This window comes from Clinocottus analis, unplaced genomic scaffold, assembly GCF_023055335.1.
Source record: "Clinocottus analis isolate CAN_PGR_092001 unplaced genomic scaffold, fCliAna1.0.p SCAF_14, whole genome shotgun sequence".
In the NCBI taxonomy this organism is placed as follows: Eukaryota; Metazoa; Chordata; class Actinopteri; order Perciformes; family Cottidae; genus Clinocottus; species Clinocottus analis.
Window position 1 is genome coordinate 9,934,421 of NW_027175865.1, and position 26,678 is coordinate 9,961,098.

At 41.1% G+C, this 26,678-nt stretch overlaps 1 protein-coding gene and 1 long non-coding RNA gene across 4 annotated transcripts in view; one reads left to right on the forward strand and one right to left on the reverse strand.

Annotated features, from left to right (window-relative positions):
- Positions 1-26,678, forward strand: part of gabbr2 (gamma-aminobutyric acid (GABA) B receptor, 2) — a 150,770-nt gene that overhangs the window by 109,747 nt on the left and 14,345 nt on the right. The window lies entirely within an intron of this gene.
- LOC137784440 (uncharacterized) lies at positions 3,474-7,322 on the reverse strand. The gene is made up of 3 exons (XR_011077409.1): positions 7,147-7,322; positions 4,863-4,993; positions 3,474-3,766 (listed from the first exon to the last, which is right to left on the reverse strand). It is a non-coding gene; the product is annotated as an uncharacterized lncRNA (long non-coding RNA).

A 26,678-nucleotide genomic window follows, 5' to 3' on the forward strand; every position in this document is an offset into this window, starting at 1 on the left:
ATGCCTGGGTTGAGGCAGTGACTCCACATGCCGGCCTAGCCTGCCAGATTTCCAGCACCAGCAGCAGTGGACCCTTGAGGCTCAGCTGTGAGAGAGGCAGCCTGGAGCTCCTGTGGGCCTCCAGGTGTGTCAGGTGGGACCAGAAACCAGATGGCAACCCAAATACCAATAAATGGAGTAAGAAGGGGACAGGGGCACCGGAAAATAAAAACACGTCATAGATAAATACAATGTTTATGTTAATAAAACGTGTATGGTGGTAAATAGTAAGTGACATTTTAAAGAAGAAAAAAAATAAACATATTGGACTATTATTTGTGACAGAAGAGCCTCATTCACATGGACATTATCAATAACACAACTTCCTCATCAATTTCAATGAGGCTGCTCCAGCAGGGACAACAAATTGGTCAAACTGGACTTACTGGATCATATTTCATTTTCTCTCTTCTACCTGTGGCAACTTGTCCCCACCAACATATCCCCCTGTGTGTTTTTAGCACTGTGCTATTTCGGGTCTGAATGCTCACTTGGGATGGGGATGATTGGTTGAGGAATGGGACCATGGTGGATGGTCTCCATAGAGCTCATGAGCTAGTGAGACTAGCTCTGACTGACTAATAACTGTGATTGGTGCAAGGACCACTAGTTACCCAGTTTCCTGTGAGCTCTCACATTATGCGAGGCCACCCCTCCCCTGTGACTTCCCTGTCTGTTATCTTTTCTTTTTTCTGTCTGCCTCTGTCTGTCTTTGTCTGAATCGCTCCTCCTCCCCTCTTGCATTTCCCTTTCCCACTGTGGAGAATTGGGAATAGCATTGACCTTGGGTCCACAGTGCTGTAACTACCTGCTGTACCCAAGGGTGTGCAGTATGACAACAAGGTGTTATTGAACTGTCACAGTGCCTGCTAGTCCCCCACATTTGTTGTTTGAACCATCACACAGGAGGCTTTTCTTATTGACTCAGGACCAACAAGGGTACTCACACATTGTGTACAGGAGAAATACTGCAGTTGCGTCAGATACAAAGACACTGGGAAGAAACTCAGGAATGATATCGACAAGTGTGTGTTTGGGAGAGAAACTCTCTGTTGTACACTTAAGTAGGTACTTCTGGATGCATATATATATATATATATATATATATATATATATATATATATATATATATATATATATATATATATATATATATATATATATATATTCTGTGGTCCCAGGTAGAGGAACATCTAAATAGTGCAAGTGGTTAACTCGCTTTCATTTAGATTTTGGGTTAAATGGTCTTGCTTATTCTGTAAAGCAAAGATTTACCCAGTGGAAACATGGACAAAGTCAATACTCTACATCAGCAGGGATGAACCCACTGAATCCAGCAAGCTAAGCTTAATGAGCTACCATTAGCAAAACTAGGGCATCCCCCTTTGCATCCTTTATTAGCATTAGCAAGAAGATGAAACTATGAAGAGGCTGACAATAGATCCTTGAGGAATGCTTCATAAAACATGACTGATTTAATACCCTCGCAAATAAAAGAAAAGGGCCGAAGATCATGTGGGGAGTTAAGGCTTTGAGACTATAAAATGAGAAGAGAGTGACCCCAAAGTCTTATTTTAATTACAGTATGCAGATGATACGCCTTCACCAGAAATTACTTGTGACCTTGACATTGTCCCCAACCTCTTTAAACCAAGCCTGGCCTCTGATCTGCACTTCAAGGTGCACTGTACATAAAATGCAATCTTATTTGCTGAATTCAATAAAAATAGTAATAAAATTATAAGCAACTCGGCCAAAATGGTAATAGCAACCTCACTTCCTCACATATCCATCACACTGGCCTGACTCTAAAACCAAAAAGCACAGGGAATATAAGCATATCACTGTCTTTTTCCCCGTGAGAGCAGGAATAATTGCGGCAGTACCAGCGACGTCCTGGGAAGGCTGATAGAGACGTCGGGCTGGAGTGAGCAATTAGATCCATTTTGTGGGTCGTTAATAATTGAGCATTTGTTAATGGCGTGGATGTTTCCGCAGCAGGGCAGTCTGCTGGTTTCCATCAGATTAAGCCTCGCCGTACTGACACATGTTGCAGTGTCAATGCACACACTTGCACTGAAGTGTTCATTTTTGTGTCTGTTGCGCTGCGTATGTCTGCGTATGTCTGCGTATTCATGCATATGACCTTGAATGTACAATTCCTCCTGTGTACATGGGGAGTATATGTGCCCACTCATGCATGGAAATGCTTTTGTACGTATGCCTATGTTTACGGTCACACGTTAGTGCTCTCTTTTGTTGTCCTGGGCATTGTCTCCTGCATAATGAAGGACAAACCGTCGAGAAAGGTTGATTAGCATTCTGGTGGATCCTGCCGCAGACCGCTCTACTCTAGTCTGTCCTCCTGCCCCCCCCCCATCCCTCCTCCTCCCGCCCTCTGTCGTTTTTCCCAGCTTGGAAGCTGCTGCAAGCATCGGCGGGCGGGGAGGCTTATATTGCAGTGTGGCATTACCATGGCAACGGCCATGGTTTCTGACATCCATAACCCGGAGAGCCGTACTGTTGATCCATGATAGTAAAATAGCGGGTTAGGGGCATCCACTTCAGGATTCCGATGCACGCAGAAAAGATTTTAACTTTATGGTAACCGCACCCACCATTAAAAAAAAAAAAACGCCATTACCAGACACGCAAAGAAAAGCAGTTTTCCTTTGATATTTCCTCCACAATCACATCATTGTTAAACGTCATTTCACGCGGCAACAACACCGCAACCCTTTGGAGAAGACTTTGGCTCTGTACAACATGATAAAAGTAACCGTTAAGTTTATGTACTTACGTAAATACCAACAAATTGCCGTAAGCTGTGTCAACTTTCTGTCACCAGTGATTCTTTTTGTGAAAATATACATTTTTTTCACAAGAAAATTCTGAAAAAATAAAATAAAATAACACAAGTATTTAAACTCATTTGGGTTCAGATGACTACTTGAAAACTTGAACTTGAGAAGCTCCCCAACTACAGGGGTAAAAATTAAATTAAACAGCTCAAATTTAATATGTAAAAATGCTCTGGGCTGATTGGCAATGACTGAAAAGGTTTAAAAACACAGATAAACATAACTGCAGAAATTTAGAAACTTTCACAAAGATTTCCGTATACCTTTGCTATCCGATACACACCAAAGAGTGTGTGTGTGTGTGTGTGTGTGTGTGTGTGTGTGTGTGTGTGTGTGTGTGTGTGTGTGTGTGTGTGTGTGTGTGTAAATATTCCAGATTTATACCTGTTTTTTTATTATAAGTGACAATGCTATTTCTCTCGCTGATATACACCATCTGTTCTCATATTAGATTATTTATATTTCAGCTTAGATGTAAGTAAAATTTTCCCTTTACCCATCTTTCTGTCTATCTTCTTTTTTCAATTGTAATGGTGGCTTTTCACAGAGTCAGAAACCTGCTAACCCACTCGCTGATGCTCTCTGCGGTGAGGCGTGGTTTTCTCACATTCAATCTCCTCTCTTTTATTTATTGTGTTTTCTTTTGCTTAGTTGCTTACTGTGGAACTGTCTCTCTCTCTCCATGTTTTTCATCTCTTCATTTCATTCCTGTTGTCCAGGTTTCCCCATCAGATTTGTGTTACCAGCCTCTTTTCTTTTTGCAGACTTCTTCCTACTCCGTACCTCCTGCTCCCATCTCACTCTATCCATCTCCTGCTTCTCCTCATTTGGCAAGCTCATACCCCATGGGAGAGCACTGAAAAAAGCTTAGAAAAGGGAAAACAAGCTTGTGATAGCAGTACCAGTGGAGAAGTCTCAAGCTGACCTGAAGCATTCCCTTTTCTTTTGTCTTGTTCTCCTCATATCCTGCTTTCAATTCACCAATTCCATGTCACCTCTTCAAAATTCACCAATTCCATGTCACCTCTTCAAAGCTAAGGATGGACCCCCAGCAGTGTCTGTAGTTCCAGTCAGGTTTCTGTTTTGGGAGGATGAGTTGGGAAAAGACACCGAAAGAGTGTGGCCAAAAGGAGTGAGACAGCAAAGTTCCTCAAGCCAGACAGATAACTGTGGCTGACAGTGAATGTCCTCCACCGGGATTGTATGTAGGTTGAAATCAACCAAGCATGTGTATGTACAGGTTTTTTACATCATATCAACAAACTTTATCAGATGTTTTCGACTGTTATTACGACAACATGAATGTATCTTAACATTGCTGCTCTCCATATTGCCTATGAGGCCACCACTGGATTCGGTCCATAGGGATATTCTGTCACCTTAGCAATTGAAAAAAAAATGGGGGTTTGTTTATGTGCTCAAGGGGAACTCTGCCAGTTCTGATCTGAAACATTTTTAATACAATAATCTTCCAATCAATGTTGACCCTTTCACAAAGACCATGCTTTTGTTCGGCTTGAGCTTCCTATAACATGGCATCATTCTGTAATCTCAGGTTTATCCAGCGAACACCTGAATGCACCAGATGTTTGTAAATAACCCATGTCCAATTTTACCAACCATGCGATGATGACACAATTTAACAAGCCCCTGTCTGTATTTGTGAGTTTGAATGTGCACCTTGTACACTCAACTATTTAGAGCCCTATATGATGTTATTATATGGGGTGAAAAGACTGATGTGTCCCAATAATGGATTGGTGTTAAGATTAAAGGTGAGCAATCATTTACTGTTTTAGAATATCTATCTCAAACAAGTTTAAATAGCCAACAGTAATGTAAATTATATGGGATTTGTAGTAGTTTTGCACAAAAAATGCATCCACCACTGTAAGATAATTTGTAATACTGCAGTTTTGCACCCTCCTACACCCACACGCTCACACACACTCAGACACTCACCTGCCCACAGTGTTGTTGCTCCCCCTCCTCCTGCACTCTCACACAGGTCCTCCACTGCAGTCCCAGTCAGCTGTTGACTGTGTGAATGCCATCTGAAGGACATGATGCTCTTGTTTCACTATCAGCCTGTTCTGCAGAAACAGGGCAAAATGACAGTCCTATTTACACTAATTTAATCTCCATTGATGTTATTAAATACAAAGAAATATTTAAGCATTCAATTCACCCTAGTCTCTTACATTATATCTCATATTCCGGTAGATTAGGCAACGTCTGAATCGCATTACACATGTATTTAATGAAGAGTAATCACATTTCCAATGATCAAGGCAAAGATGTGATATGCTGATGAAGAATTGGAAATTATAAAGAATTGTGTCAAATGAAGACCAATGTCATCCATGCAGCACTTACAGTGCTAAGATGCTACTAAAATGAACTTTGAGGCTTCTTTGTTCACATTGAGTAAAGCACTGGCGGAGATCAATGCCCTTTTCAACATAAACGGGGTCATTAAGGGATAACTACCACCCACCTAGGCCTTTTCTCATCGACCACCTCTGGAGGAAAGAAGGAGGAGAACAAAGAGGAAGGACACATGGAGCTCACACAATCAGTGTGATTTGTATGACTGCACAAGTGTGTGAGCGCTTCTCTTGTGTGTAAGGTATTGTTACTGCATGTGTTGCGTTATTAGATTGCATCAAGTTCTAGTGTTGTGGTGAACGCTGGGCTGTTGCATTGTGAACATGCCTCTCCTAATCGAGGGGCCTCCGTCAGAAGAGGCTCAGTTGCAAAACCATCTTGCTGATATGACACGTCATAACCACCTCGTTATCACACCTTCAAATTAGTTGGCAATCGTATCCTTTGTAGCCATTTCTGCACATATTGTGCACAGTTCTACTTTACCTTCGTGGTGAGCACAGCGCAGGATGGTGCCTCTGACGTTATTTTAAAGTCCTCCAAGGGAGTCTAAGTAAGTGTGTCACAGGGTTTACCTTGGGGGATACCCGCTTCTGTTTATAGTCTTGCCCGATTTTACATGTCCCAGGCAGCTCAAGGAGTCACGACTTCCCTCCACCAGAAAGGACTAAAACCTCCACCTATAAAGAAAGCTGCATTGCGAACTGATGGACATAGAAGCTGAATATGTTGTATGTATACTTCCTTGAACATTATGAATTATGTTCCACATAAGTCCCTAACCAAAGGAGAAAAGAAGCTGAGGGAAGAAAAATCACTCAAAATAAGAAAACAAAAACAAACAAAAGTGTATATTGTTGGAGTTTGGAGACAAAAACAATTCAGTAAATGTTCATTTTAAATTCAATAACGTCACTAATTTGTTTGATGGAAAGCTCCAGCTCTATAAACTCAGGTAAGACAGAATTTAACACCAGACGGAAAGAAAATGAGGAGACCTCAAAAAGTCTAAAATAATTGTCTTACCAGCAGTTAAACCAGCAAACATAATCTGTGTTTCATTTGTAATAACATCAACATAATCATAATAATCGAAGAGAAAGACAAATATGGTTGTAGATCCAGTCCCAGCCAACAGTTGAGACAGCTTAAGAGTCACCTGGGTCCAGAAATGGGGCATTGTCCAGTGTTCCCACATGATGTGAACAAAATACTGGAGGCATGAAAAGAGTGATTCAACTTGTGTTGTTTCCATTCAGTTCAATAACAATCATTGAAATGTATTGCTGGTGGTTGGGATTGTGTGAAGCATATTTAATGCTTAACCAAATATCTACCCAAACAAAGTTCACTGTCGTCAGGGCAGTCCCGCCTCCATTGCTTCTATATTTAAAGTTTGAGTTAGTTGCACTTATCTTGCAGTCAGTGATTTTATCTCTGCAATGGTCTAACAACCCCATGTGTTAAAGTTGTTAAAAAGTCTGAAAGCATTTTCATGTTTGTTGTGTTTTTGTAGATTTATGCCTCCATCTATTATGGGAGGGAAAGATGAGAGGGGCCTGGATATCTAGCCAACACAGGTTTCAGTTTACACAGGATTGTCTAATGTTGTGCGGAGAATATTGATGCATGTTTTGCTTTGGCAACAGACTGGTGTTTGTCTTGTGTGGGATAACAGCACAGTGGGGCATGGGTCAGCTGACAGCGTTATCAGAGAATCATGCAGGAAAGCACTTTAAGGACCGCTTCAGAGGTACAGTTTGTTGACACTCTAGCTGGTAAATTGGACATGTGGTTGTGCATGGCTGAGCCTGTTCAAGTGAATCAGTTGAAAATGGAATTGTGTGGCAATACTTACCTCCTTTTACTTTATCTCCGTCTGTATGTGCTGTGTGACTTCTCTCTCTCTCCCTGTTTTCTCCTTTCCCCTGTGTGTATGTATATCTTTCTTCCTCGCTTTCTTTCGAACGCACTAAATTACCTCCGACCTCCACCATCACCCACACCGCTCTTTTGCTCTCCTCTCATTTTTTTTTTGCCCTGCTCCTCTCCACGAACTGCAGTTGCTAGGCAACAGCTGATTGAGCATGAGGGGTATGCAATTGACCAATTAGAAGTCTTCCAAATGAAAAGTGATGTCGAGACGGCAGTTACAGCTATGGCTTCATCTAGTGTATTCTGTGAATGGACAGTGGATATTGTACTGTATATGTATGCACATGGTACACGCACACACAAGGGAACAAGTGACGTTTGTTTGTTCATTCAAGTTTGACCATTTTAATTGCAGAAAAGTAGCCAGTTTAATATTTGACTGTGATCTTACTCAAACACACACACGCACACACACACACACACACACACACACACACACACACACACACACACACACACACACACACACAGACACACACACACACACACACACACACACACACACACACACACACACACTTTGCCATGCTAACCAGCTGTCCCACCTACATTGTGAAGCTATTTGTATAAAAATAGTGCCATCTAGGTTTCTGTTTCCGTCTTTTCTTTGCTTGCTACTCCCTCTCATTTGTTTTCCGTCCATTCATTTGGCCGCTTTCCATCCATCCTCCTCCTCTCTTTCTCTCTTTCATACCAGAGACACCCTCCATCAGTGACCAGACACATCCATCAATGTTGCTCCTCCTCTGCTCATCCACAGCCCTGAGGATTCCATTAAGGCTCAGCAGCTGACACACGCACACACGCTTACACACTCAGGGGAAGGCAGCTCTCTCTCGTCTGGCCACGGGCGGAGACGTGATTAGTTCAAGACTCGAGATAGTGATGCAGCTCTTGATGATGGCAATGAATCTGTGTTTGGTGGTGATGATAATGATGTTGTCCATGATAACTGTGGTCATAGAGGCCGTGAGGTGATGATGAGGTATACTTAAACTCAAATGTGTCTCACAATTGTTAAGCCCCTCCATTCTTTTGACCATAATTAACCTTGTAAACAATCAGAACACATTTTTTTCTGGATAAGAAAGTTTGAGCCAGCAACCCCTGACATCAAACATTAGCCAAACACCCATTCACCATATCCCAACCAAGTGCAATTCCCTGAGCAACCTTGTAGTTCATTAGTGAGTTTTTTTATTACTATTTTCATTGAACCTTCTTTTAAACATAATGTAATACAGTATTTCTTTAATTTGCATTCAAATAATACTGGAACACTGGGGTATATTATAGAGCTAATATTTGACTAAAACACTGTGAGTTCAATGGCATACAGTAGAGGATCTAAAGGAAGAGAAACCTTGTTGGTAATGATATACAAGAACATTACATTTCCTTTTCTTATTTTCACCTTTTTAAAAATCTTGTGAGTGGTGGAATAACACCTTCGTTATTAGGAACTATTTAGATTTGGATTAGTGAATGAAACAAAAACAAATGAGGAAGTGCTTGTCTCACAGCCATGTGACACAAAACCGGTGTCCTTGTTGCTCAAGTAGGCAACCAATATCCAGGAAAAGGGGAATAAACCGTCTGTTTTGTTAAATTACAAATCTTATTTTATTATACTAGCTAAATCCTTTAAAGATCTGCTTTTAATCATAGCCGTTCATTGTAAACTTTGGAACCTTAACCAAGCAATGTGCTTGATCTTTTGTGTTTTTTTCTTTTCTCTTCTAATTTGGAAAGACCACCTACCACCGTCCTTATTGCTGCTAAGCACTGCTCCTTTTGCTGACTCCATGAAACAGGTTAGAAAGACCAACCAATAGTTGTCACTAGTTCTGTGCCAAGAATACTATCTGACCTTTGCTGGCTGGCCACGCAGCACTTGGCCAAGCTGAAAGTACGGCTGCCAGGGATTGAACCAGGTGGAAGGTTGTTTTTTTCCAACATTCAGGAGCCTCAATCGTTGACTGACCTTAGTGCTGACGAATTTGACGCCAATTTGTATCTTTAACTCGAGAAACAACAACACTAGGGCCTATTTTTTTTAAAAACATTTTTATACATTTTTATATATTTCCTCTGCCTCTGTTTGAGTAGCTCAGTGATATCCCACCCAACTGTTTCTATTTCATGTCACTCAGGATTATTTTCAACACACCATGAATGATCCCTGGTGTTGTCTTGTATGTAATATCATTCTGCTACAATATGCTGTAAACAGCAAATCACAGTGACGGATTCATGAATAAATTAGCAGCTATGTGATGAGAACTGTGTTATTGCGAGATCTACTGGCAACTCTATTTTTTATTTTAATGTCTAATTACTTTTCTTGTGAACCGACAAGCTGTTGCATGCACCAACGCCGCATCGTCACTGCACAGCCTCTGCAGAGCTGCGTTGAGCTCAAGGACAATGAGACTTTGGTGCCTTAATGACACTGTGTGAGGGGAGGGGTCAATTAGACAAAGGTTAATCACCGATACCACGCGGTTTCACACATGCACACACAGATATAAACACACTAAACTCACATACACCGCTCTGGGGAGTCAGGTATAGGAGACCACCAAGGTCGCCCAGTGATGGGGAAATGAGAGCACTTCTCCACTGCTTGAACAAAGTACCGGCGCTGCCTCAGCACTATGAGCACAGGAATACAAATACATCCAGCTAAGTGGAAGAGTTCTTTTACACAAGACCTTGAGCCTTCGGCACACTGCAGACTTTAAACTCACAGTATAGAGGGCTGAAGCTAGAAGAACGGGACAGAGTGATAGAGGACTTACGGACACTCGAGGTAGACAGAGAAACAAGAGGAGCGTGAAATGAAAGCAAGAAGAAAGGGCAAGCGAAAATAAGTTTGTGAGAGGGAGGAAGAGGTTAAAAAGGGAGAGAAAGAGAGAGGGGTGAGCTAAGAAAAGGGAGGCCTGCCAGCATACCAGAAAATACTGAAATAGAGAGGTTAGGGGAGATGAAGTTGAATATTCGTGATGAGAGACAGAGTGAGAAAGAGGGTGAGAGGGGAGAATAAGGGGTGTCATGGCTACTTATCATCACACTGCCGAGGGTGACATTGATTAGCACTTGCCATCGGCAGGGAGCCTGTGAGCCTGTGAGCCAGTCCACAGGAAGGTCAGATAATTAAACCCAACGGTGCTGCAACAAGCTGGCACGATGCCAGTCTCATTCCCGCCTCAAACTCATTAGAGTTGGATGAAGCAAACAGTTGTTGTGTGTGTTTGTGATTACTGGTATTTGTGTTAATGCTGTGTTGAAATGTAAGTGTGTAGGTGTGTATATGTGTGTGCACTGAAAGCAAGCCGAGTAAGAAATATCCCGAGAAAAACTAGAGCAGAAAAAACACATGCTGTGCACACAGTTTACATTTTTTTCTTTGCAGGTTTACAATTTCTCTTAGTCAGTTGTCATTGGATATATGTAGTAAATAATCTGCCATTCTCTCATCTGACTGTGATGTGATGCTGTGACAGGTATGTTCGGACCCGAGTGATGAATCGGGTGTTTGTGTGTGCGTATGAATTTCACCTCTGTTTAAACCCTCTGTTCCTTTTCTTCCAACCTAAGTCGACTCTTCAAAGAGCACAGAGGAAGGTTTTTTGGGGCATTGTGAGTGGAACACGGTGAGATTAAATTGGACCCTTGTTTTTTTTCACGTACTTTGATCTGAGCATGCATCTTTTTTTCAGAACCAAGCCCACACACTTTGTGCTGTCAGCATGGCAGTTCAAGCATCAATGATGCTTCAGAGATTATTAATAATGCTCTTAAAAAAAGAGATGGAAATGGTTTTAATTAAGTGGTCATCTAATGTATGGCATTCTAAATGGATACTGCCTCACAGGTTACTGTGTTAAGCTTCATTTTAAGGAAACTCAAGTCATATTTATTATGGTCTCAGTCTGGCAAAGCTCAGAAAGATATTTCTCAGCTGATAATTGCCATCCTCCTTCTTTTAATAAGCCATTGTTGCCTCTTCACCCATCATCATTATATTGCAATTATTATCATCTTCTAATGTACTAATACATGTCCCGTATTTGCGATCATCTTCACACTTCAATGAGCATACTGTCCTTGGGCCGGGTGTCAGCTCGCTCATATTCCTTCTCTGTCCCCTGGTGTCTGTAGCCACTTCTGCCATCCACAAACTTCTGGAAACACAAAGAGCCAAGGAAGATTATGAATGTCTTGGATCGATACTCCCCGAAAGCCTCTCACAGGATGGGAAAGATGTAAATCATGTGGCAATACTTGAACTAGGATACATGGCATCCTATTTAGTTTTTCCAATCTTACACCTCCCGATTTAATACAGCAGAGACATCAGGGTCAACTACATTTAACATCTTGCAGCATTAGCATGACAGTTGTTGCCAAAGCTACACATTAGAGATCAGGTGATCTTTGTGAGCATGATCCTGCTCATAATCCCAGCTGTCCTTGCTTCATTAAACATTGCATAATGCTATAAATTGAGCCTGAATGCTTTTGGCTTTTTTACTGTATGCATATGGACAACAGGTTAACTATGCCGGCCCAGAATTACTGAATGTAAATTACAGTCATTAATGATGAATTACCTGTCATGTGTGAACTGCTTGTTTATTTCTGTGTTAAATTGTCTGATTCCTTCTCTGTGGCGCATTGCACATTATCAGCTGCAGAGAGGCAGGCGCTCTCTGCGTGAGATTTGAATGGTGAGATGTGTCACTGTGAGAGAGTGAGAGAGCAGCGACGCAGAAGAGTTGTTAGGAGCCAAGAGGAAGAGAGAAAGAGCAAGAAGAGGTGATGGCAGAGAGACGAAGAGAAAGAGAAAATAGCTGGGAGATGATTAGATAGCAGTGAAGAGATTTGTGCATGCTGGAAGCACAATCTGCTGATTGGAGTTTGGTGTGTGTGCGTGTGTGTGCGTGTGTGTGCGTGTATGTGTGTGTGCATGTACGTGCACACATTTGCTAATCCCCCGCCAATGTAAATGTATTACTTATGAGCATTATATTTACAGAAGAGGTGTCGTTATCTTTCAGGCATGCCTCCCCCTCCTCCCCCCATCTCCACACACACCCAACGTCATGACAGCCATCTGTCCAGTAATTAACCTGATTGACACGCTGTGCAACATCGACTACCTCGCTGCACTTCACTAAGTCTATGTGTGTGTTTGGTTGCATGTTTGTGTTGTTTGTGCATTTATCCATCTGTCTTTTATTTTGCTGGCCCGCACTAGTGTCTTTGTGATCCTAATGGATGCTTTTGTTCTTGTCTTAATTACTGTGATGTAGTCTGATGGTGAGACGCAAATATAGCATCTTGCGTGATCTGCAATTGCAGCATACAGATAGTGTTGTGTGATTAAGTTTAAAGGTGTGAAATAGCAATATTGCGTCATATTTGACACCAGCACACACACACACACACACACACATGTATACATGACTTATTTCATACTTAATAAAGGTAGAAATGCACTTTATACATTATGTATGTGTGTGTGTGTGTGTGTGTGTGTGTGTGTGTGTGTGTGTGTGTGTGTGTGTGTGTGTGTGTGTGTGTGTGTGTGTGTGTGTGCCTGCCTGTGTGTGTGCATACTGGATGTGTGCGCATGAATGAGTGATGGAAGTTTCCCTGCAGTTTCAAAATAGCCATACAGTAACAGCAGTGCAGCATTTCTCTATGGAGAGTACTGTATCTGCAGTGAGGTGTTAGGTTGCAAGCACCCATGAAAAAGCTGCATTTCCTCTGTTCCTTTTCTATCTGTATCCTTTAATGTATACAGTTTTGTCTACTTTTTAAAATAATTTTCTGAAATGAGATAATACCCTAACATGACTGTACATATACAAGTGATATGCTGGTAATATGTTGTCATTTACCTGATTGGTCACATTCATATATTTCCAAGCTTGATTTGCAGGATGTTGGAAAAGATTCTCAATATATAAATATATTTACACTTTACATTCCTTCACAAGACATACTGCTATTGATTTGTGCTCAGCTCAAATGTGCTGCCATGTCCTCAGAAAGAGATTCACGTAGCCTCAAGAGCCTGATTGGATTGGGTGGATCAATAAGATGGCAGAGAAATGGAGGGACGAGAGATGAGAGAGAGCAAGAAAGAGAGAGAGGTAGAGAGGTATATTTGCAGTTTTTCTTTACACCTATAAAAAGAATGAAACTTGATGTAGAGTAGTAGAATTATTTTGTAACACAGTCCCAACTAACCCTCAAATTTTTTGCATTATGCCTCTTGCAGCATATACAGTCAGGGTCATAAGTATTTGGACTGTGACAATTATTTTTAAATTTTGCCTATTTACATGACTGCAATGGAGTTTTAATAAAGCAGTCAATATGTGTTTAAAGTGTAGACTCTCAACTTTATTTCAATGGATATAACAAAAATATGGTATTAACTGTTAGTTATCAGTCCCCCACACTTTCAGAAGTTCATAAGTAATTGGAAAAACAACATAATAGTGAATATAATGATAATTTTGAATACTGTACAAGTAAAATGGAAATTTCTCTGGGAAAATTTCTCTAGGAAAATGATTTGCAGTCAATGATTGCCTTCCACCCAAAGTCATCACCAAACGCTGAGTTTCCTCCCTTGAGATGCTTTGCCAGGCCTTTACTGCAGCCTCCTTCTGTTGCTGCCTGTTTGTGGGTCTTTCTGCCTCCACTTGTATCTGCTCTGAAGTAAACGAAAAGCATGCTCACTTGGGTTGAGCTCAGGTGACGGACTTGGCCATTGAAGGATATTCCATTTATTGGCCTTGAGAAGCTCTTGTGCTGTTTTCGCAGTATGTTTTGGGTCATTATCCATCTGCACTGAGAAGCGCCGTCGAATCAGTTTTGCAGCGTTTATCTGAATAATAAAGCCCTAAACACCTCAAAACTTATCCTGCCACTTCCATCAGCTGTGACATCATGAATGAACACCAGAGACCCGGTTCCATACAAGCCCGTGTCCAAGCACTGCCTCCATCCTCTAAACCTGATGATGTGGTTTGCTTCAGATCTACACTTTTCTCTTCCATCATTCTGGAAAAGTTAATCTTAGTTTCATCTTCCAAAGAACCTTCATCTAAACCTGGTCAGGCTCATTCAGATGTTTTCTGGCAAAGTTGAATCTGGCCTTCCTGTTCTCCAGTGTTTCCAGTTGTTGTAAACCTTCTGTATTCAGACTCATGAAGGCATCTCTTGAGTGTAGACTTTGACAATGGCACGCCTACCTCCTCCAGCGTCTTCGTGACCTCAGTAGTCATTTTATGAAGTGTTTTTTCTTTACCAAGGATATAATTATGCTACTATCTGGTATCTACTTAACATGTCTTGTGCTACATCTGTTTTACATGTCTTCTGTGGTCGTCATTACTTATTTTTAGGAACGTACCAAACTGTTGATTTGGTCAATTCTAATGTTTTCTGCTATCTGCTTGATAGATTTGTGTAGTTGGTCAGACTTTTAATGGCCTCCTTCCCTTGCATTGACACCTCTTTGGTCCTCAAGCTGAGACTTCCCTGAACCAGCGACCAAATCGAAACTCAACATTTTTAATCATTGCCAGTTTTTATCTGCTTAATTCGTCATGAAATAACAAGGGAACAGACCACACCTGGTCATCAAACCCTTTGCAAGACAATTGTCAAGTTACTTTACTTTTGAGCCTCTGAAAGCGTGGGGGACTGTGTGGTGATTGTAATTCCTAAACGGTTAATGTGATAGTTTTATTATACTCTTTAAATTAAAGCTGAAAGTGTACACTTCAACCACATATTGACTGTGCCATTTCAAATCTGTGTAAAGAGGAAAACATGAAAAATTGTGACAGTCACAGTTCTAATACTTATGGCCCTGAATGTGAAAGTGTGTAAAACCTTAAACATTGCTAATGCATTCCATCTGAGTATAGATAAGGTACGCACAATAGGTACAATGCCTGGAAAATGCTGCAATTCACAAACAGAGGGCAATGTAGGGCTGAGGTTTTATCTGCAACGTGAACTTATCTCCCAGATGTATACATCTGGTAGAGACAGAGGAGCTGGAACTAAAGTAGGACAAAGCCAAAGGAGCTGAGGTAAACGTCACACAGAGGGAAAGACAATGCATCAGAGGGCTCATCTGTCTGAGATAGCTGGGTATAATTAACAAGCCTTTGGTTTTTAATTAATCAGCCTCAATCAGAGTGGAAATTCCATTCTTACAGTACATTTTGGACTAAATTAATTCAAAACCACGTGCTCAAACAGCAAAGCTGACAGACTGTGTCATTCTTTCTTTTTCTTCTCTTCCTTTTTGCTTCCGGTCCTGCTTTCTTTTCTTTTTTTGCTCTTTATTCTATTTGCTCTTTTATTTCTTTTTTCATTCATCTTCATTCAGATAAACTCTGATATGATCTAAATCGGGCACCATCCTGCAATGAAAAGAGACCAAAATATTGTGTCCTGTGGTTCCAACATTATTCTATTCACAACCTCGCCTGCTAGGGAATGCGCCAACCCTGCAGTGCCCTCCAATGGTGGGTCTGTGCCCAGGGAGGACGTGGCAGCACCTGGTGATGATCCCGATGGCCAAACTCTACCAGCTGAGTCCCGAAAACAACCACCATCTGACCATCTGATAATAATAATCTCTCTGTCACACTGCCAGCTCCATGTGGCCAGGACATCAGAGAGAAGCTATTACTCTGCTTCTCTCTCTCTCTCTCTCTCTCTCTCTCTCTCTCTCTCTCTCTCTCTCTCTCTCTCTCTCTCTCTCTCTCTCTCACACACACTCTGTCTCACTCTCTCACGCTCTCTCACGCTCTCTATCGCTCTCTCTAATCGTCTATCTCCTGTTCGATCGGTTGATGCCATATTCTGAAGAGAGAGATCACTTTGTCTCTGGCTATGTAGGTTGGTCTTTACAGTTTTTGAAAAAAGACAGTGAGAGGTCATACAAGTCTGTTTCAAAAGGGCCACTTTTCCAATTTTACAAATGACGATCAGTTTACTCATCACAGGGAGTTCCTCTTCTGAAAACAGGCTGGATAAGGCATCCTATAACTTTGCAATAGAATTGGTTGGAACGTTTGAAAAATATATGAAAAAACAAGACACAGCATATTCAAAATAATTGTTTTCAAGACAGCCTGCACTACCACAAGCATGGCCTTGCCACCACAAGTCCATGCACTGATTTGTTTATGTGTTCCAAACCAAATGAGAGACCTGAGAAAATGTTGTGCATAAGATATCGAGGAAATCTGCTCATCCGATGCATTAAAAACAGCTACTGATGACTCAGAGGATGGCTGTGTGGACACCCTGTACCAGGCTGCACAATTGTTCTGTTACTCTGAGCATTGTCCAGCCCATTACTGTGAAAAGCATATGTTCTTACTAAAATGGGAATACAATGAGGTTCTGTTTGTCCAAAAACATTTGTCTCTTGCTTTGAACTTTTTCCTAAATAGACACTTTCTTGGCATCGTTTTACCCTTTTAACTGGACCAAAGGGAAGTCTGCCGTCAGTGAAACTGGTCCAATGGGCTTGTTTTTTGAGCAGATATATTAGATTGGTGAGGCAAGGGGCTAAGATTGGCTGCAATGTAAGTGTATGTATGTGTGAGTGCATGCATATTCAGGGTGCATGTGTGTGTGTGTGTGTGTGTGTGTGTGTGTGTGTGTGTGTGTGTGTGTGTGTGTGTGTGTGTGTGTGTTGCACTTGGCAAAGGAAAGGGAGCTCCGTTCTCCAATCGCTACATTGAAAATGAAAGTTTTCATTATTCTTTTTTTTTGCATAACCTCATCTACCTTGAACCTGCTCTTTTGCAAAATATCAGCATCTTTGCTGATCCAATGTATACGATACTATTACACATACTCTTCCTCTTAAGTTGAGCAATGACACTGTGGTATTTTGATGATTTTTTTAAAGTTTTGCTATATTAACTGTTTATGTGCTTGTCAACAGACCAACAACACTCAACACCGTATTGCAGTGGTCAATCAGCTAAAAATATCTGATTATCTTTCCCCTTTGCGAGCATTCCTCACCCATATGAGTCTTCTGCTGTGATTGGTGGCGCTGCATCATTCTTTGGTGTGACTGGTTGCTGTCCTTGTGTCTATGGCAGGCCGTTGACAGTGGAAGTAATTGACTGTTACGCGCTTGTGGATTTCCTGCCTGCTGCTGATGTAGCAGTCTGTACACACTAGTGTTTGAACTAGCGCTCTCATATGTAGTATATTGAGTTTTTATATCAAATGAATTAAGATGTTGTGCTGTGTGTACTCTTAGTCCAGGGATGGGATGCGGATGGTGTCTGTGATGCTGTTCCTCCTTGGGCACCAATAGCCAACCATAAGGTGTTGTGTTTGTCAGAGCCAAGCTTTAGCTAGGTGGAGAGATGCCCCTGGGAGTGTCTGACTCATCCATGCTTGTGTGGATGTGTGTGTGTGTTTGTGTGTGTTTCTTCCACGGAGAAACTGCGAGGTGTTGGCAAGGCTGTCATATTAAGCCAATGGCGTTGAACTCATTGTGTCAGCTCCTGCAGGCTGCCATTGATGCTCCTATCTTATAACTCTCTCCTCCCTGCCCTCAGTGTGGCACACTGGCCACGCTCTTGTCACTACTTGCCCCTGACACGTGCATGTGGGCATTTGGGAGTACATTTGCAATTGTGCCTTTGCAGCTGTGCCTGAATGTGAATGTTTGTATGTGTGCCTACATTTGTGTTTTTCTGAGTGTGAGTGTGTTTCCTTCCTGCTCTCACAGCACATCATGGAGCTCCTGCAGAGCACCGCTGCATTTCTGCATCATTAGGTCTCTCCCTGAGGTCGAGCGAGAGGCCGGACCCAGCAGGCAATGGATTGGGACCAGAGAATAGAAAGAATGGAGAGAGGATGAGTTTGAGGAAGCAAGTGAAACAAGACGATGTATTAAGGAGCAGAAGATGAAAAGCAAAGAAAACTTGTGTAACATGTGGCTAACTGAGAAGAAAAATTAGAGAGAAATGAGAGTAGAAAGATTTTGGGGAGACTAAAAAGAATGGAGATGGAGTCACTGAAAGAACATGAAGTTGAACACAATGTGGAGAATATGGAAAGATTATTCAGTCAGGGAGAAAAACCAAAAAAAGGATGGCAGTACATCATGAGAAAGAGAAAAGCCCTCTTTAAAACAACGGAAAACTGCCAGCGAGGTGGAATCATTTCATTTGTTTTAATGTCCTTCTACCTGCTTAGAGACATTTATTGAGCAAGTGACCACAAAAGGGTTGACGGCTGGTCACTTCACTGGTGTTGAGAAATCATGACTTATTCCAGCAAATACATGAGCAGTAATTGGACACTTTAGCAGTATGTTGTAGTTCTCCAAATACCTGAGTCTTGTCACTGAGGCCAGCTGATGGAGGTCTGTGCCGGAGAGGGCATCTATTATGCCGTCCGCTCCTATTAGCGTCCACACACTATCACACACACACTTAAGCTTATGAAGCTGGCACTGCACAAAACATCCATTGTAACAAGTCACTGAAGTGGGTCTTGTCACAACTTGGCTCTAAGAAATATAAAGGAGGCGACCAGACGTGGTTCATGGTTTTAAAGATTAATTTGAATATAAACTAATATGGGCTGAGAATGCTGTCTTAAGTCTCATTTTTAAAATAAGTAGGATGGAAGATATTTTTTATCTTGTGACATGGTCCTGACAGTAATTGTGTCATTTACAAAATGTCAGTATACAGTGCTGGCACGCAGATTTTTTTAAATATATAATATTGGGGGGAGTTAAAAGAGGTGGATAAAATAAATAAATTGAAAGAAGAAAAGAGAGAGAGGCTGTGGATTAGAGGGGAGGGAGATACATGATGAGATGGATGACGATGGTGCAGAGTAAAAGTATAGAAAAAGGGAGGATAAAATGATATATGCGGAGAAAAGTTTATGAGCTCTCTAGAAGGCACAGTTCCAATCAAAGATGCATAACTACATACTATATGGATAGAGTAAGATTTATAACTGCAGTCAGTATAAATATTGCCATCTACTCCCTTAAGAAAGTACTACTCGGAGGCCTCTAACACTAACACAGTACAGTGCACTGTGGTTTGCTTGTGAATAACAGAGCCAATTAAGCAACCACAACACAGGGCTCATGGCAACTTGAGGCCTCAAAGGACTCAATTAATACTCTTGAACTTGCAGGGACAAAGGGAGAAACAGGGTCACAGAAAGACCGATTCCTCAAAAGAGGATAGGGTGGTTTCCCTCTACTGGAAGTACAGAGATTCCTATTGCTATCCACATGCAACACGGTTAATCAAATATCATAATGACAGCCTGTTTCCAGAGAATAATGTTGCCGGGCTGTTGGCTTTTTATAACAGGGGAATGCCTTGTAGGGATGTCCCCAGTCAATGTCATCCATCTGCATAAAGAATAAGAAAAATTAATATTCGCCGGGCTGAAATAGATAATCATTTATAGTCTGCATTCTTATTGCGTTGAATCACTGTTGCATTTGATGTTATTAGGTACTGGAGCAGGAAGTATGTGTAAGCAAATTAATTAATTCTGTGAACATATTGCACTTGCTTGTGGCGGATTTAAATACAGTAGGTCTGCCTGTTCAATTAATGTTTAACATGGCAGATAATTTCTGGTAATTTCCTGAGGAAGATATTATATGATATAATAGGATGGTCTTGTATCAGACAGTGTAAACAGGCAGGGAGAGATAATGAATAGAGAACAATGGACATTATTTCATGGCTGTAAAGTCAGTTTCTGGCATCCATTTGTTTGACAAAGGATGATGGGAAATGTAGTGAAGCGGGGTAAAAGGAAAGTTATTACTGACATTATGATGCTGGGCTTGTATTTCTGTGTATTGTGGTCCATAATTACGCTGACTGGTTTGCAATAAAGGACAGTGTCACCAAAGGCCGTTCTGGTATTGAACCAAATGGGAAATTACCGCCTTGAGAAGAAAAGAGAATCAGAATGAGTTGAAGCCGAGTGTCACAAGTGGAATGATGAAATAAGAAGAGGGAAAAGGTCATCAGTGAACGTAACCCTCAGCCCTGCAATCAGAAACTAGAGTAGATTATATATCAGAAATTTTCCATTAATATTAGATCCATGCCATCATTGTGGCAGAGGGCACAGAGGTGTGTCATTGCACTCAGCTATAGGAACCTCCCCAAGCAAATGTTGGGGGTGTGTGTGTGTGTGTGTGTGTGTGTGAGAGAGAGAGAGAGAGAGAGAGAGAGAGAGAGAGAGAGAGAGAGAGAGAGAGAGAGAGAGAGAGAGAGAGAGAGAGAGAGAGAGAGAGAGATGTAGTGTAAAATATGTGCTGCTTGAGTGTTACTCCTCGCTTCGGACAGGCGTCTCCACTAATCTCAGTGAGTGTTGATTTAGAGGGACACTGTGGGTTCATCTGTTCTGGAGTGGACTGTCTGTTCAACTGCAGATAGATTTGGAGTCATCAACCACTCCGGCTTGTTTTAAAGCACAAGAAAAAGGGAGCTGCAAAAAGAAAGATAGCTGGAAGGAAAATGAAGGAGAACGATAGAGAAAGAATAGAAGAAATACCTAAGGGTGAGGTGACGTGTGAGAGTAACTTGTCATATCTGATGGCTTATCCACGGGTTGTTGGTGCTTTCCATTTGTCACTGAGTCAACCAGGATTTATGAGCTTCTTCACAGCTACAAATCCTGATTACGGTCCTTCAGATAAAGAATGGCACCCAGGTGTTAAAGAGAGTGCATTTGTGTGGACTGGATCCTCCCTGCTGTGGGTTTTTCAGCAACATTTCAGTCAGTAGTTTGTATTTTTTAATTAAAGATATTGTTGAAGATATTTGACTGAATCCTCTGGCTGCTGATTTGGACTAGGCAAAGCGGTAAACAGACATATTCATAATTTTGCTGCTTAGGGATGTACAGTGGTGTAGGTGATCCCGCCTACAGTTCTGATTCTGATGCCTTACTCCGTAAAACGTATTTGGCAAAGGTAAATTATAACGTTATGTGTTTAAATGTAACCTCGTAAACTGTAGTTCAGAACAGAAGTAAATACAGATGGTGTTATGACAGCAATAAAAAAATCAACACAGGAGAGGAGAATATGACCAATTTAACTCCCCAACCATAGTGCTAAGCAGCGTAACATTCATAATTGAAACTACAAGCTAAAAATACAGTCTTTAATTCTTAATCATTTGAATAGCGTGTTTGTATGTAAATAACCCATATAAATGACTATAACAAAGTAAAAAAATATATCTAAAAGAAAAGTATACTTAGTATGCGGATATTATTAACAGTATTCACACTTCTCTGGCATTACTACCTCCCAAGAAATATACCTGATGTCCCAGCACGGCGCAGACTTCCATCAGGATACTCTCAGCTCCTCTGCAACTGTGGCACCAAAGACATGAGGCAGTTCCACCCAGCAAACAGCCGTCAGCTACACAGTGTGCAGATGGGCGCTCTGATGAAAGCTAGCGTTATGACAGGGATGTGCGTTAAAAAATAGCACTCATAAAAGCCGCTGCAGTCTACGATAGCAAAAGCCTTAGCTTGCAATCTAGCCCACTGTCAGGCTATACCACAGCATTTGCATATTCTAATAAGCCCTATGTTCAGGGTTAGCCGCTTACGCTAATGACGCGTTTAGCTTTTAATAAATCAGTTGAGGCAGCTCCCTTGTGTGTGTGTGTGTGTGTGTGTGTGTGTGTGTGTGTGCATGTGTGAGTGTGCGTGCGAGTGTGCGTTTGTGCATGCGTCACTATGTGCATATTTCATTGAAATGTACCTTTTGAGTATTTGTAAGTGGCATTATATTGCCATTTTGTGAGAGTGAATAAGTCTGTTTTTAACACTTATCTACTCTCTAAGTGTCAGCATGTGTGTGTGTGTTTCCTTCAGATTTCATTTAAATGTATGTGTTGCCTCCTCTTCCCTTACTTTGAAGTGTCTTCCTTTGTGGTGCAATTTTTTTGTATTTCCCCAACTTTTACCTGCAAACTTAAAAACTTGAACTGTTTTGTACTGTTTTCACGCACTTAAAATGTCTTCAAGGCGTGTGTAATTTGACCTACTGGAAGGATGATCTCAAACAAAATGCTCCGAGAAACACGTCTTGTTGTTCAAAACATACTGGATAATGACTTTGGTACTACTTTCTGCCAGCCAGGGTGGGGACCACCTTTTCCTGACAGCTCCCTCAGGAGCACAGTCAATGAAGCATTCTGCAGTACACTGATATTAAAAAAAATGGATTGCAGATTTAAGAGAGGGCAAAGGCACATTGGGATTCTCAGGTAAAAAAAAAAACAGACTTGACATGCTGGCACCTTCAGACCAATGTGATAGTTCAGAATTAAGCATAATTTACCAATCTAGAAACAGATGTGGACCCCTGAGCTGCAGTTTGTTTCTTTTGTTGGTCAGTTATCAGAAAAAAACAAGAAATCAGTCTTTTGTCAAAACGTTATTGTGTCAGTTCCTTGCAGAGAGGGCACTAACAGAAAAAACAATTTCATCATGTCACTGCCAATTTGGCCCACTGGTGGTAAGAAGGTCATTGGGCCATGGTACTATAAACAGGATTAGTCTTTAAATGGGATTACAGGCTTGTATGGAAAAAATAAAGAAAGGGGGTTGGATGCTCAAGCGAGCAAGGGAGCAGAAATATTTAAATGAAGACAGACACATTCAAGTACATACATAATTGTATCATCATTAGTGGGGGAGAGGAGAGGAGGAGACTCTTGAGAGGGATGGAGGATGGAACCTGTATGGTGGGATTATGTAGTTTGATTGAAGATTATAGATTGAACAATGTGGAAGAGTGTGTGTGTGTGTGTGTGTGTGTGTGTGTGTGTGTGTGTGTGTGTGTGTGTGTGTGTGTGTGTGTGTGTGTGTGTGTGTGTATATATATATAAATATGTGTGGATCTGGCATAAATAATAGTGTGATTGTGTTTATTTTCTTACATTTCTGCATATGTTTTTTAATCTTTTTTTCTTTTTTTTCTTTCCATCCGCCTCATTTTGTCTCTTAAGCGAACCATAATAATATCTGTGAAGATGCACTGGGGTGGAATATCCTGGTCACCCATCCGGTGTGACTAGGACACTACAGTAAAACACACACAAGCTCTCTCAAACAGGCACACACACACACACACACACACACACGTACAGTTAGATGGTGTTCACGTAAACTGTGAAGAGGGTTGGCAGAGACATGGCTCGGAGTGCCAGCGGCGTCTTGCTGCCCTGCCACCATGGCCCCTCTGCATGTAGGTCAGCCTCGGCCGGGGGCCCACCAACCTTACCCTCCCTCGCTCTCTCCCCCGGCTCCTTCTATCACACCCTCCCTCACTCACTTTCTCCAACCTTTCCTCACTGGCTTTTTTCTCCGTTTCCTTCCTCTCATTTTTGTTTCTTTAGAGCAGTCGATGTGCCGCTTCAGAACATGTACCATGTGACACTTGAAATCTTTATGGTGCCTCTTCATATAGTGCCGTACACTTTTTCGATTAAGTAGAAAATGGGAAATCATAAGGTGCCATATTAGCCTCAGTATTACCTTAACATCACTTTACTATTCTTTTGATTTAGCAATATTGAAAATCAGGTACCTCAATATTGTGAACTTTTTAAGACCTAAGAAAAACAGCCTCATTCTCCCTTTAGTGTCATTGCATTTCTTAGATATTTCAATGGGTTTTTGTGGGAGAATTTTACTAATTTTAATTATAAAACTGGACAGAAGATTTTTTGGGGAAAGGGGAACACTTAGGAAAGCCAAACATTGGTAAGATAAACAATAAAAGCCTCCTTGAAAAGTTATTGTTTGCCAATTTTAATGAGGCAGAACGTTTTTTAGAACCTGATAAGTTACAGTTGTGCGTCATCCGATGTTCGTCATCTGATCTTGTGAACATCATTAAGGGAATCAGGTGCTTTACTGTTATTGCACACACATCATCATCAGGAACACGGAAAAGGTTCTTTAATAGTCTTATCACCTCAATGGGGAGGCCGATTTTATCAAACGGGGAGGCAGCACCGGTTTTGAACATCAACAACTATTCATCACACAGTGTGCGAGAATGACGCAAATTACTTAATCACAAAGATTCAGTTGATGCTTCAGAAACAGAATCCGAACTATTTATTGCCATGTAAGCTTTCACATACAAGGAATGTGTCCTGGCGGGAGGTGCATACATTTAACATTTAGACAATAAACATGTAGCACTAAACAGAGTACCATGCTTATTTATACAACTGGCTGTTAGTATATAGAAGGACATTTTAAGTGTTTATGAATGTCAAGTATCTGTCAATAATTATATCTCTTCCGAAGTATTTTATATTATTACAGCAGTGTCATTCATGACCAAGTTATTAGCCTCCGATTATGTGTCCCCTCAGGAAGAGTTATAGTCGCTGACAAATACATTATTCACCTCTTGTATCTGTGTACAACTACATGCTAACCATGTATCACATGTTTATAGATAGTATTGCTAAATGAGGGAACTTTAAAGTAAAGTGTTACCCCTTTCTTCCTAAAAGTTTTTCACTAATTTTGTCCAAAATCCCAAAGCTCTTTGGTATGCAGCAAACACGCTCGTACTCCCTGATTATACTGTTGGCTTGTAGCATTTGTGTTTTAACAGTCTTTTATTGGCATTCATTTTGTGTGTTTTGAAGGTAAAAAGCAACATTTTGGGTACAGCTTTGTTGCTAACAGACGTTTCTAACAGCAGTGTCTAACCAGACATTGACAAAGTCATATCGGCTGCAGGCAAAATCAGAAAAATAGTAAGAATGTGAATTGAATGACAATATTGAGTGAATTTAAAAAAAATATGAAAATACAACAATATAGTTACATAAGTTCCAGGCAACCATATGCATAATTAATAACTTTGGTTAGGATGAGGAAATCGGGACGGCTGCCTTTTCTTTTGATATGAGCTGGCCATCTGGGTTGTGGCCGGGCATCAGTAGTGTCAGGTCATGTGAAACCGACAAGAAAATATCTTCAAAGTGGGCGTGAACTCCTTCTTTTTGACATTACTTTAATTAACCTCCCTGTAAACCAGCTGAGCAAATCACCCACCATGCACTTCACCTATTTGCTTGTCTAAAGGTCATTACTGCTGTACAGCAGTTCATAAAAAGCTTGTGAAAACTCTGCTCGCTGCTTTTCAAATGATTTCCTAAAAATTACTGCGTCATAAAGTTGCCTTTCATCTTTGCCCTCTGTGCTCTTTGTTTGTTTTTCTTCCTCTGCCACTCTCAAAAACTCATCCTAGCTTTTCTACATCCCCTCATCCATTTCATTCATTCACTTTAAATACCCCCATCTTTGTAACATTACTCTAAAATCATGCTGTAGCTTCTTCTTTCCTCGGTCCTCGAGACGTAAATTACATTTGATTAACTGTGGTACTTTTTGGGTCTCATCTCAAACCAATTTGAACACATACAATTTTTTTCTGACATGACATTTGTCACAAACTTTTACAGTCCGTATAACAGTATTTACCCTCAGACAGCGGAGTGAGGCTGAGAATGACATACGACTAATGCAAAAAATGTCTGTATTTGCATGTATAAAAACAGTTGGTGCCACACAGGATAATGTGTTTGTGTTTGTGTGAACTCTCTATCGGACAGCACTGCATCAGTGTGTTTCTCTCCTTGTCTTTGTGCCCAGGAAAACAGTTGGTGGGGCTGGTACCGTTGGCATCAGCAGAACACGATGCCACCCGCTGACATTCAAAGCCCCACCAATCACAAAATCTATATGTATTATTATTACCTGATGAAAACATATGACATTGCTTACTGTTCTGAGAGAGATTTCTAATAGCCTCAGCATTCATACATGTAAATTATTTAATCCCTAGAGTAATCACGACACAGTAATTTGATGCAGTGTTTTTATGGAAAAAACTTCTACAATCATCCTTGAGGACAAAAATGTATTGTACATTTTTTTAATTATAATTTCATATACTCTCTCTCTCTCTGCACTATTCTCAGCGGCTTTCCCCATCACAGTGATGAAATACGTAAATCTTACAAAAAGAAAGTCTAAAGCTCCCGAAATACATATCTTTTGTCTCTCTCTCTCTCCCTCTCTCTATGGGGGAATCTCCTCCGTTGTAATTGCCAGCATGTTTGATGGAGTGCTTCTGTCAGATAGCTCATCTATATACAGCACATGCACACATGCACACTAACACACAAACAGTCCCAGTCACATTACGTATGTGTGCTCACAGAATGGAAACGCTGACACCCACAGGGACATATGTCGTTCATCCCCCTTTGTTCATCCACACACACACACACACACACACACACACACACACACACACGCTGTTGT